The sequence below is a fragment of the Symphalangus syndactylus genome, chromosome 6, assembly GCF_028878055.3.
Source record: "Symphalangus syndactylus isolate Jambi chromosome 6, NHGRI_mSymSyn1-v2.1_pri, whole genome shotgun sequence".
Taxonomy (NCBI): domain Eukaryota; kingdom Metazoa; phylum Chordata; class Mammalia; order Primates; family Hylobatidae; genus Symphalangus; species Symphalangus syndactylus.
In genome coordinates this window covers 100,035,175-100,045,741 of record NC_072428.2, presented here as the reverse complement: position 1 = coordinate 100,045,741, position 10,567 = coordinate 100,035,175, and the positions used below count along the sequence as shown (strand labels likewise).

The following is a 10,567-nucleotide window of genomic DNA, read 5'->3' as shown; positions in this document are numbered from 1 at the left end:
AAAATATAAAATATGAATGGAATTAAACATAAGGTGTTACCAAAAAAAAAAAAAAGAGAGAGAGAAAACTTATACAGAAGGCATTTGTACTTAGGAGATTTGAGTTCTGGCCCTATTTAGCCATTGATTTTTTTGGTATCCTTTTAGATGTCACTTAACCTCACTGGGTCTTAATTTCTTCATTTATATAATAAATATTTTTTTCTGAGGTATCTCCAAAGACCTTTCTAGTTATCAAATTATGAGATATCTAGAAATGCTGATTGGTTAATTTATATTAAAAAGTAAGAGAAAAATCCATGTAATGGCATTACTTATTATCTAATGAAACATTTTAAAATAATTTTGATAAAGACCATTTTTAGAAGAATATTATGATTCACCTATAACTAAAATAGAAAATAAAAACACACTCATATAAAATCTTATTATCAATAATAATTGAATTATTTAATATATGTCATCTTGAAATTATTATTCATAATACTTTTCACCTTGTAGCTATAAATACATTCCCATTTTAGCAGGTTAATGAAATTATCTTTATAATACTATAGAAGCATTTATTTTAAGAATACCAGAAAGAACATCCTGAAAACCAAGAACTCAAAATGGCTTTTTATCCCAAAGACATGTTTTTAAAATGTATACCTATTCATCCATTTGTTTTCACAATTGGAGCTACAGAGAACTTTGAACATAATGATGTACAGCAGAGGCTTGTTCCTAACATATTTAAAATTTTAGCTCAACCAAACATTGCTGTGGAAACTGAACTGAAATGAAAAATCTTACAATCCTAATTTCTAGCCACTTTCATTTTAGCTTAATTTTAAGATGTTTTGCAAAATGTTCCCATATCAACTTAATAGTTACTATACCACCAAATATGGATCGTGATGATTTTATTTTCTAGATTGGCTGAGTCAGGCTGTATAATCTTCTGCAGGGTAATAAGTGTCAACTGCATCAAGCACATGGAGGTGGACTCGCTACAGAAGGAAGGTTTTCCAAATAAAATTCCAAGTATTTTTTAATTTAGCCTGCTAAGACCTCCAGCCATTCATCGGGTCATAGAGTGTCTCCTTTAGGTTGTTGTTGTTTTTAGCCAGGTTTTGTGTAGTCAGCTTTTCAAGAAATGTAACTGCAGTTTAATCCCAGTTCTTGCAGTAAAAGTCACTTTCTTCTGCCTCCCAATTAACACCTGCAGCTCAAAAACAGAGAATTTCTACTGACTCTAATATTGGAAAAGATTATATAGTGGGTTTAGGGGACATTCCCAAATACCTTATTTCTGACACAGCAAGAAGTATTTGGGGATAATATGACATTAAATTCCAATAGAGAGTAAACATAGATGCTGCGGGTTTGAAGTTATGTCCGATACTCACTAGTTGGCATTGGATCAGACGACATGACCTGGATCTTTGAATTTCCATCTGCAAAAAAGAAGAATCCAGACATACTTTAAGCACATAATAAACCCTGGGTATCTGAAACCAAATGTTGAAATTGGTTCTCTTGTCCTGGCTAAAGTGCTGAATGAACATTGTGCAAATACAAAGAAATTGATAGAGTGAATAGAACTGTAGACCGAAAACTCGTCTCAGATGGCATAATGACAGCTGGGGAAGTTTAGATAAGGAAAAATGAAATGTCAGGATTCTTGTCTTTGAGGTTTGTAGTCGGCTGGCATATGCTTCTGTTGAAGCTTTGGGAAACCCAGCCGTAATCCAATTGTTGAAAAGAGCTGGTTGAAAAAAATACATAATGTGCTTCTTATTATGATGTAGAAAAGATTCCTATTTAAAACTAAGACAACAAAGAACCGTGAGGTTATATATATATATTCAGTTTTTCTAGCTTAAAAAATTGGAGGAAATAACTATCTACATAGTACTCAAAGCAAAAGGGAATTTATGAAAATGTATGCAAGGCTATTTTAATACTGGGGGAGAGTAACACTTAAAAAAATTCAAAACCCAAACACTTCTACCTATGCTATGTGAAAATCTCATTGTAATGCCACTTTATTGAAGCTTTTCAAAGACAGATATGGATGAGTGCTACTACACTGCCACCTGGTGATTAGGCAGGTAGGAGGAATTTCAGCAAAAATTCCTGACAAAAGATCAGGATTTGTTAATGAGTATTTAATAATATTGAATTTCTCTAATATATCCAAATTTGTTAATAACATGAAGGTGCTTTGTATCAGGTCATATATTATTGAAAAGCATGTTCCTGGTAAATTTTAAATTGATTTCTATCAAAATGTATGTGATCTCCATTTCATATCTATTTGCAGCTGTATCCTTCCTTGATTTATTTTAGTTTGGGTAAAGTAAATGAGCAAACTCTTTGCAGAGGTTCAGGAGCTAGTGACCTATCCTTGGAAATGGGAGAGGAAAAGAATGACATGACCTAAATTTATTCTACTTCAAATGGTGCATTTGATGTTTGCAATCTTGACTTGTGCTCTCAAACTACTCATTCAATTTGGAGTTACTGATTTTATAGTCTTATCTTTTTCTTTTAAAAATGATTTTGCCTAGGAAAGAATGGCTTTAGCAATTTAAAGTTGGATATCAAGGCAACAAATACAAATAAAAAAAGGCATCAAAAAGTGTGAGCATTCCATGAAGTTGCATGTTTCCTTTCTGTTGTATTTTTACCCTGGTGAGGTTTGCTAACAGTTTTAATGAGCAAATACAGGTGTTGAGATAACAAAGTTCTTAATTAACTCATTGTTTGGATAGATTTATCTATCTAGTCACAGATAGGAGGTTAAATTTAATATTTACTTTTATTTCCCAGTCTGTTTCTATGCTCATACCTCTAAAGGGTAAGAGAATGTAAAGGGATAGAACAAACCCCTGGGAGAATCTATGTGGCAGAGCCATGCTACAGAGATCCGGCTCTTCCTCAACTGAGCTAAAATAACTTCAGGAACTGCAAAACGGGAAGTGTTCTTGCCAGTGCTTTCATATACATAGCATATTCTTAGTGCTTGTGGTAAATTATGAGACAGTAGTTCACCGCTAATGTGGATTTCCAATTGAGTTAGATCATCTTCTTTTCAAACCACTATTCAAAATGTGAGATCATCTAAGCTTTTCAGTAGAAGATAAAATAATCATTTACGTATAACAGTCTTCAAGTATGCATGATCATAAAGTCTGCATTGCTGGTGAGGCTCTATACAGTTATAAATGCAGACATGTGGAATAGATGTCTGATCCATACACCATTTTTAGTTTCACTATATTCGTAAGAGGACAGACAGATCCTTTTGGTCACTACAGAGGATGATATCTTGGCAGCACGTCTATGTAGACAAAAAGGCAATAAAATGCTAGGAGGTAAATAGTGAAAACAGTTTCTCTTGGAATGGATGTGAGGTGTGGGGAGTTATAGTGCTGTGCTCATATTCTGAAAAAAAAATTCTATCCACTCAATTTTTATTTACTGATATTTTTATTTCCCATGCTTTCCTATTAGTATGTTAGTTTATTAACTTGTCTAGGCTAACAGGTAAAAGTGGAAAGCTAATTAATTTGAGCTGAATTTTGTTCATTGTATTTCTGGAAGCAAAAAAAGAAAGATACAATAATATGGAAAAGCCCGAAGGAAGACTATTGGACAAAATATTTAGAAAAAAAAAGCCCTTTTCTTAAAATGGACAATCACATTTAAAATAATGTGGGCAGTTCTATTCATTGCTCTTTTGAAGGATGATGAGAGATGGACTATTTATGCTCTCCTCAAACTGGGCTATGCCTGCTCCCAGTGTTTCTCCCTCACGCTCACATTCACAATCTTCACCCAAGAGAGGAATATTGGTTGACCAATTTTAGAAGCACTGAATAAGTGACAAAAATTGGTTAGAAAGGAAGTAAAGAAGAAATCCTGTTATCTTCCTCTCTGTATTATAAACTGCCAGTGAAGTGCACAACAGATAGTGAGCACTAATAAATCTTGGTTTGACTGAAATTTCTGAAAGGGAAATCTAAAAAAGCAGAGCTTCTCAATTAGGAAATATGAAGGCTGAAAGCATGTGATTCATTTCTATAAAATCACAAAGAACAACTTGTGCATCAAATTTCAGAATCTCCCTTAAGCATGATGTCCACGGGCACAGTGCATTATAGCATACAAAGCACTTTAATATTCTTTATCTTACTTTCCTTTCTGACCAATTCTGGAAGACAGATAATATTCTTACTATACATTGGGTGAAACAGGATCTTGAGAGATCTCAGAACTCAAATTGAAATCAGCCATTTTTCAAATGTTCATTTTGCAACTGCCTGAGTAGAGATTTTTTGAGACAAATAATAGCAGCCCTACTTTACACACCATAATTTGAACTTCTTACTCTGAGAAATCATTCAGGTACAAAAAAGAATTAATTCAACAGGGCTTTAGAGATTATAGAGCTTTAGAATATTTGGGATTATTAGGGTTGTTCAGTTAAAAATTCCTACTTTGAGATTTAAAACATGGGTAGCAATTCCCACATTAAATCATATCTTTTGATAGCACTGACAGTGCACAATGTTGTACGTCTACTCTCTCTATTGTATGTCCCATAAATACAATGATAACTATTTCAAGTCATGAAAAATTTACATTACCTGCATTTTGAAAAACGAATCTGATTTTAACTAGTAGAAACCATAACTATAATACAAAAACATTTTAGAACATAATTATTCAATAAACATTTACAATATTTTGAAAATGTTAAAGAATAATATTGATTCTTCTGTAGTGAAAAAGCTGTAGATAGTTGAATAAAGAATATCAAATAAACATTTGATAAGTTTTATGATTAATCTTTTAGATATTGAGTTCTGGGGATTACTTTTTTCTAAATACATTGTCATCATATTTGTCAAACTTGTCCTGGACTCTTAGAATAGTAATTTAATTTCTAATTTTGCTCAGAATATATGTACTTTAGATTATTTAAACAAGACTATGTAAACAAGATTTTGAATAGAGAACAAATAAAGGTAAATTATTATAGGGAAGAGCCCACATTGTTCTTCCATTTCTTTTTCAGCTGCTTTTAATTGGTCGACTCTGTTGAGTGTGTCGCCAACAACCACACACAAAAATGGAAACATGTATGAACGACCCTTAAAGAATTAATAGATTCAAGCCTGCTGATTCCTTGTCAACAGGTAAGCTATTTTCTTGCCTTAAGTTTTGCACCCTTGTAGCATATATAATACAAAGGAGGAAAGAAACTCAATCAGAATAAGAACTGGGGTACTTTGTAAACTCCTCTTATAGAAGTTCATTCTTTAAATCTTACGGAAGAAACCAGAAGATTTCACATGATTGAAACAACATTGTGGTAAGTCGTGTAAGCATTTGTATTATATGGGCTTTTCCTTCTGTATATATAAATAAAGTAAAAAAGGAATATTAATTTCTTCTTTAAATGGGCACATTTTCATTAACATTTCAGAAACACTTTAAAGTCTTTAAAGTATGATTGCTAAATATCAAAGTTTAAGATAATAAAGTAGAATGATAGAACAAAAAATAAACCAGGATGAATTCTTCCTTATATTTCTTTTCATATGTCTGTCACCTATAAAAATGTAGCCTAGAACATTAATGATTTTGTGTGTCTTATTTCTCTCTGTCTCTCTCTCTTTGTCAAACTAGGTAAAGTTTTGTCAATATTATTGATCTTTTTAAAGAAACAGCTTTTGGTTTCATTGATTCTATTGTTTTTCTATTCTTTTTCATTTATCTTCACTCTATTCTCTACTATTTCCTTCCTTCTGGTAGGTTTAAATTGCTTATCTTTTACTAATTCCTTAAGATGTAAAGCTAGGCTATTTGGTAGAGATATTTTGTCTTTTTTAATGCGTGCATTTACTGCTATACATTTCCTTCTGAGCACTATGTTCACTGGATCCTCTAAGTTTTGGTATGTTATTATTTTTATTCTCTAAATATTTTCAAATTTCATTTGTGATTTCCTTTTTGACCCTTTAGTTTTTTTAAATCCCCTTTTATTAATTAATTGTAAGTAACACAAATATTCCAAAAATATAACAGACACTTAATGGCATCCTGCATTTCAAGTTTTTGAGTACAACAGATTTATCAAACCATGAATCTGTAAGCAAGGTAGTCAGAATCCCATAGCCCAGTCACAGTGGGAAGCAGATCCCCTACCCTCCAAGCGGCATCTTGAAGGGGGAAAGCGGCTCGAAATGGAACATGATAAGCAAAAAAGCTCACAAGGCCCAAAGAGGAGGGTCCGCTCCAGGGGCAGGCCCTACAACGTTAAAAGAACGGGGCAGCTGGCCCGACCTCTGGCCTCCTCTTCCCTGGCTGAATGTAAATATTTACCAGCATTTAGAAAAAAGGACAAAAAGATAGAACTAAACCCCTGTTTAGGAAAAAGGGACCGAGGGACAGCAGTGGTTAAGCAATCCACTGAGGACCTGAAGGGGAAAATGGACTTACCTTTCTCATATACTTGGCCTGGCTAGGACACCGGGTGCCAGAGAGCCTTCTGAGGGGATTTTCTTTCTAAATGAGGCCTCAGGAACAGGTAGGGGCAGCAGAATAGAATAGCATCCATTTCCCAGGGAAAGACTGCCTTGACATTTCCCATGCTTTTGTCACAAAGCAGCATCTGGGTCACTGTAACCAGAGGTGAGTTTATACATTTACAAAATGCTTAAAATCTTTGAGAGGCAGGAGGAAGCTAAACAGAAGGTCCCAGGCTAACTGAAGGCAAATTCACTCAACCTCTCTAGTAAAGGACCCATGGGCCTACAGAGTGTCCCCTCTACAATGTGCAAAGTGGAAACCCTTACCTGACCCTTTTCCAAACCGGTCCTGGTCCAGAGCTCCTCCTATGAGAGGGACACAAACATCAGGCTTTTGATCTAGAAGCCCAATCAGAGAGACACACTGTGTCCCTGAAGAGGCATCTTAAAGGAACTGAACCTGGCAGGTAGGCAGATTCCTGGCATGGCTTGAATTGGTGCTGACCAGGCATGGTGGCCTATTGCCTCCCAAAGACCAGTCTCAAGTGGGAAGGGCTGATGGTGGGAAGCCCTAGAACAGAGTCTGGGATGAAGTGGCCACCTCTCTGTCTTGCCCTCCAAAATTGAGTCTGGTCTGATTCCTTTGAGGAGCAAATTTACTATCATCCCTCACCCTAACACACGGTGAAACTGGAAACCCGACAGCAAGTAATGGCTAGGCTGGCTCTGGTTCACATGAATGGACCCTGGCTTGGTTTGGCTGAGTAGCTTCTCTGGGGCAAGTGGGAATGGCATTGCTGTGGGGGAGTTGCAGGTGGGCAGGCAGGGTTCTGATGGGAGTGAGGCCTAGAAAGCAGGGGCTTCATGCAGGTGCAGCAGGGACACTCCCAACAAGCCATCCTGGGCTTTGGTCATGGGTTCCACACCAAGCACTTGGACAAGCCTGTTAGGAAAGGGGGTGGCATATGCTCTTTCTCCACCTGGAAAAACATGGAGATCCAAGGGAGAGCAGGAAGGGTCCTTGCAACTCAGTCAGCTTAGAGCCTCTTATTGCTTATTTAGTCAGAAAAGCCTGGCTGGGCCCAGACGGCAAAAGATTTGGCCAAGGACTAACCCTTAGGGTGGGGCTTGGAAGAGAGGCCCCTCCTACAATATTAGGATAGCAGCCTAGGTCAGGCCTTGGGTCCGAAGCCACAGCTGGCTCTAAGAGTCTGAGCTCTTACTTTCCTTCAAGAGACCCTTTAGTTTTTTACAAGTGTGGTTCTTAGTTTTCACATATAGGTGAATTTTACAGTTTTCCTTGTCTTTGTAAACATTTCTAGGTTCATTTGTTTTAGTTTCATGATCACAAAAGATACTTGGTATAATTTCAGTCTTTTCAATTTTATTGAGACTGGCTTTATGGTCTAACAAGGGGTCTACTATGGAGAAAATTCTGTGTGCAGTTTATGCGTACATAAAGTTGGCACATTTTACTTTTATTGAGTAAATAATTCTATTTATTTCTATTAGATATAGTTGGTTCATAGTATTCATCAAGTCCTATATTTTCTTATTAACTTTTATCTACATATTTAATCCATTATTGAAAGTGGGGTATTGAAGTCTTCATTACTGTAGAGCTAGTTCCCTACTGAGGTTTGTTAATGTCTGCTACATTGGGGACTCTGTTGTTTGGTGTGTATATGTTTATAATTATTATATCTTCTTGATGGTTGTTAACATTTTTATCACATTGTATGTCCTTCTTTGCCTCTAATAATTTTTTTGGCTTAAAGTATATTTTGTCTGTATTAGTATAGCCATCAATATCTCTTTTAGTTACTATCTACATGATTATCTTTTTCCCTTCTTTCATTTTTAACTTACTTGTGTATTTGGATCTAAGATGAGTAGGATATGGTTATATCATGTGTTTTTATCCATTCTGCCCATCTCTCCCTTTTGCTTGCAGTGTTCAATTCTTTTATACTTAATAACAGTACTTAGTGCTAAGAAATAACTTACTTATGCCATTTTACCATTTTCTTAATGTCCTGCATCATTTTTTGGTCTTCCATTTCCTCCATTACTATTATCTCTTGTGTTTAGTTGTTGTTGTTTTGTAGTGCACTGTTTTGAGTCTCTTTTCATATCTTTTTATGAATTTTTAAAAGATATTTTCTTGGTTACCATAGAGATTACAATTAACATCCTAAATTTATAACGATCTAGTTTGGATTGATACCAACTTAGCTTCAATAACATAAAAAACTCTCCTCCTGTTCAGTTCTGTCCCTTCTATCTTTATGTTGTTGTTGTTGTAAACTACATCTTTATACATTGTGTGACCAATAACATATATTTATAACTTTTTATGCATCTGTCTTTTAAATCACATAGGAAATAAAAAGTAGAGTTACAACTTTAAAACACATACTAATTTTTATATTTACCTCTGAAATTATCTTTACCAATGACCATTATTCCTTTACACTTTACAAGTCTTCAAGTTACCATCAGTGGCACTTAATTTAGGCTGAAGGGCTCTATGTAGCATTTCACCTAGGGTAGGTCTACTAGCAATACAAATAAAGTGGCAAGATTACTACCAACTTACAGAAACAAAAACAGATTTTAAAATAATTATATGAGCAAATATTAGCCAACAAATCAGATAACATAGATGAAATGCACAAATTTCTAGGAAAACAAAATTACCTAAACTGACTCAAGAAAAATATAAAATTTCAACAGTCCTATAACATGTAAAGAGATTAAATCAGCAATCAATAGCCCCCAATGAAGAAACATCCAGGACTAGATGGCTTTACTGATGAATCATACCAAATATTTTTTAAATTAGCCCCAGTTTTTCTCAAACTCTTTTTAAAAATCAAACATGAGGGAACACTGCCTAACTATTTCCTTCAGGCTGACATTCCCTTGATGCTATAAGACCATTCAATAGGGAGAAAAATAGTTTCTTGAACAAATCGTGCTGGGACCAAATATCTGCATGCAAAAGAATGTAGATGGATTCCCATCTGTCTCCATATTTAAAAATTAACTCACAATAGATCAGTAACTTGAATGTAAGAGCTAAAATCATGCAACTCTTAGAAGAAGACATAGGGGTAAATCTTCATGAGCTTGGATTTAGTAATGCATTCCTAGATATGACACCTAAAAGCATGAATATTAAAGAACAAAAACAGCTAAATTTGGCTTCATTAAAAGAAAAAAAAATTTGTGCTTAAATGACATTTTCAATAAACTAAAAAGATAACTACAGAATGAAATAACACATTTGGAAATCATACAACTGATAAAGGCCTACTATTCAGAATGTATTAAAGAACTGTTACTAGTCAATAACAACAAAACAAAAAAAAATTTTAAATGGGCGAAGTTCTTAAATAGACATTCCTTCAAAAAAGATATAAGCAAGCACATAAAAGGGGCTTGACATTAGTCACTAGAGAAATGCATATCAAAATCACAAGGAATTACTTCAAATCCACTAGAATTATTATAATACAAAAAAGGAAGTGTGTTAGCAAGAATGTGGAATACTGGAACCCTTGTACACTGCTGATGGAAATACCCAAAGTTTCCGTCAGTGCTATTCATAATAGCTGAAAAGTACAAAAGGCCCGAATGTCCAGCAGTGGATGAATGAATTAACAAATCATAAATACAAATATACAGTCAGCCTTCCATATCCATGGGTTCCACATGCATGGATTTAACCAACAGCAAATTATAAATATTTGGGGAAAAAAGTTCTACAAAGTTTCCAAAAAGCAGATCTTGAATTTGCTGCGCAACAAGTAACATACTGAATCTATGCAAGTGAAATGCTGCTGTAGGCATTACATTAGATATTATAAGTAATCTAGAGATGATTCAAAGTGTAAGAGAGGATATACATAGGTTATATGCAAATGCTATGTCATTTTATATAAGGGACTTGTTCATCTGTAGGTTTTGGTATTCTCAGGAAACGAATCTCCTGCAGATACCAAGAGATACCCAGGGACAATTGAATGTGTGTGTGTGTG

General features: G+C 34.8%; 1 long non-coding RNA gene across 1 annotated transcript in view; it reads right to left on the bottom strand.

Moving 5' to 3' along the window:
- Nucleotides 1-1,360: 1,360 nt before the first annotated feature.
- The window catches only part of LOC134736955 (uncharacterized), a 34,380-nt gene continuing 25,173 nt past the window's right edge, over nucleotides 1,361-10,567 (bottom strand). Inside the window, exon 3 of the long non-coding RNA XR_010121459.1 lies at nucleotides 1,361-1,439. This is a non-coding gene — a long non-coding RNA (uncharacterized lncRNA). The remainder of the gene's footprint in view (nucleotides 1,440-10,567) is intronic.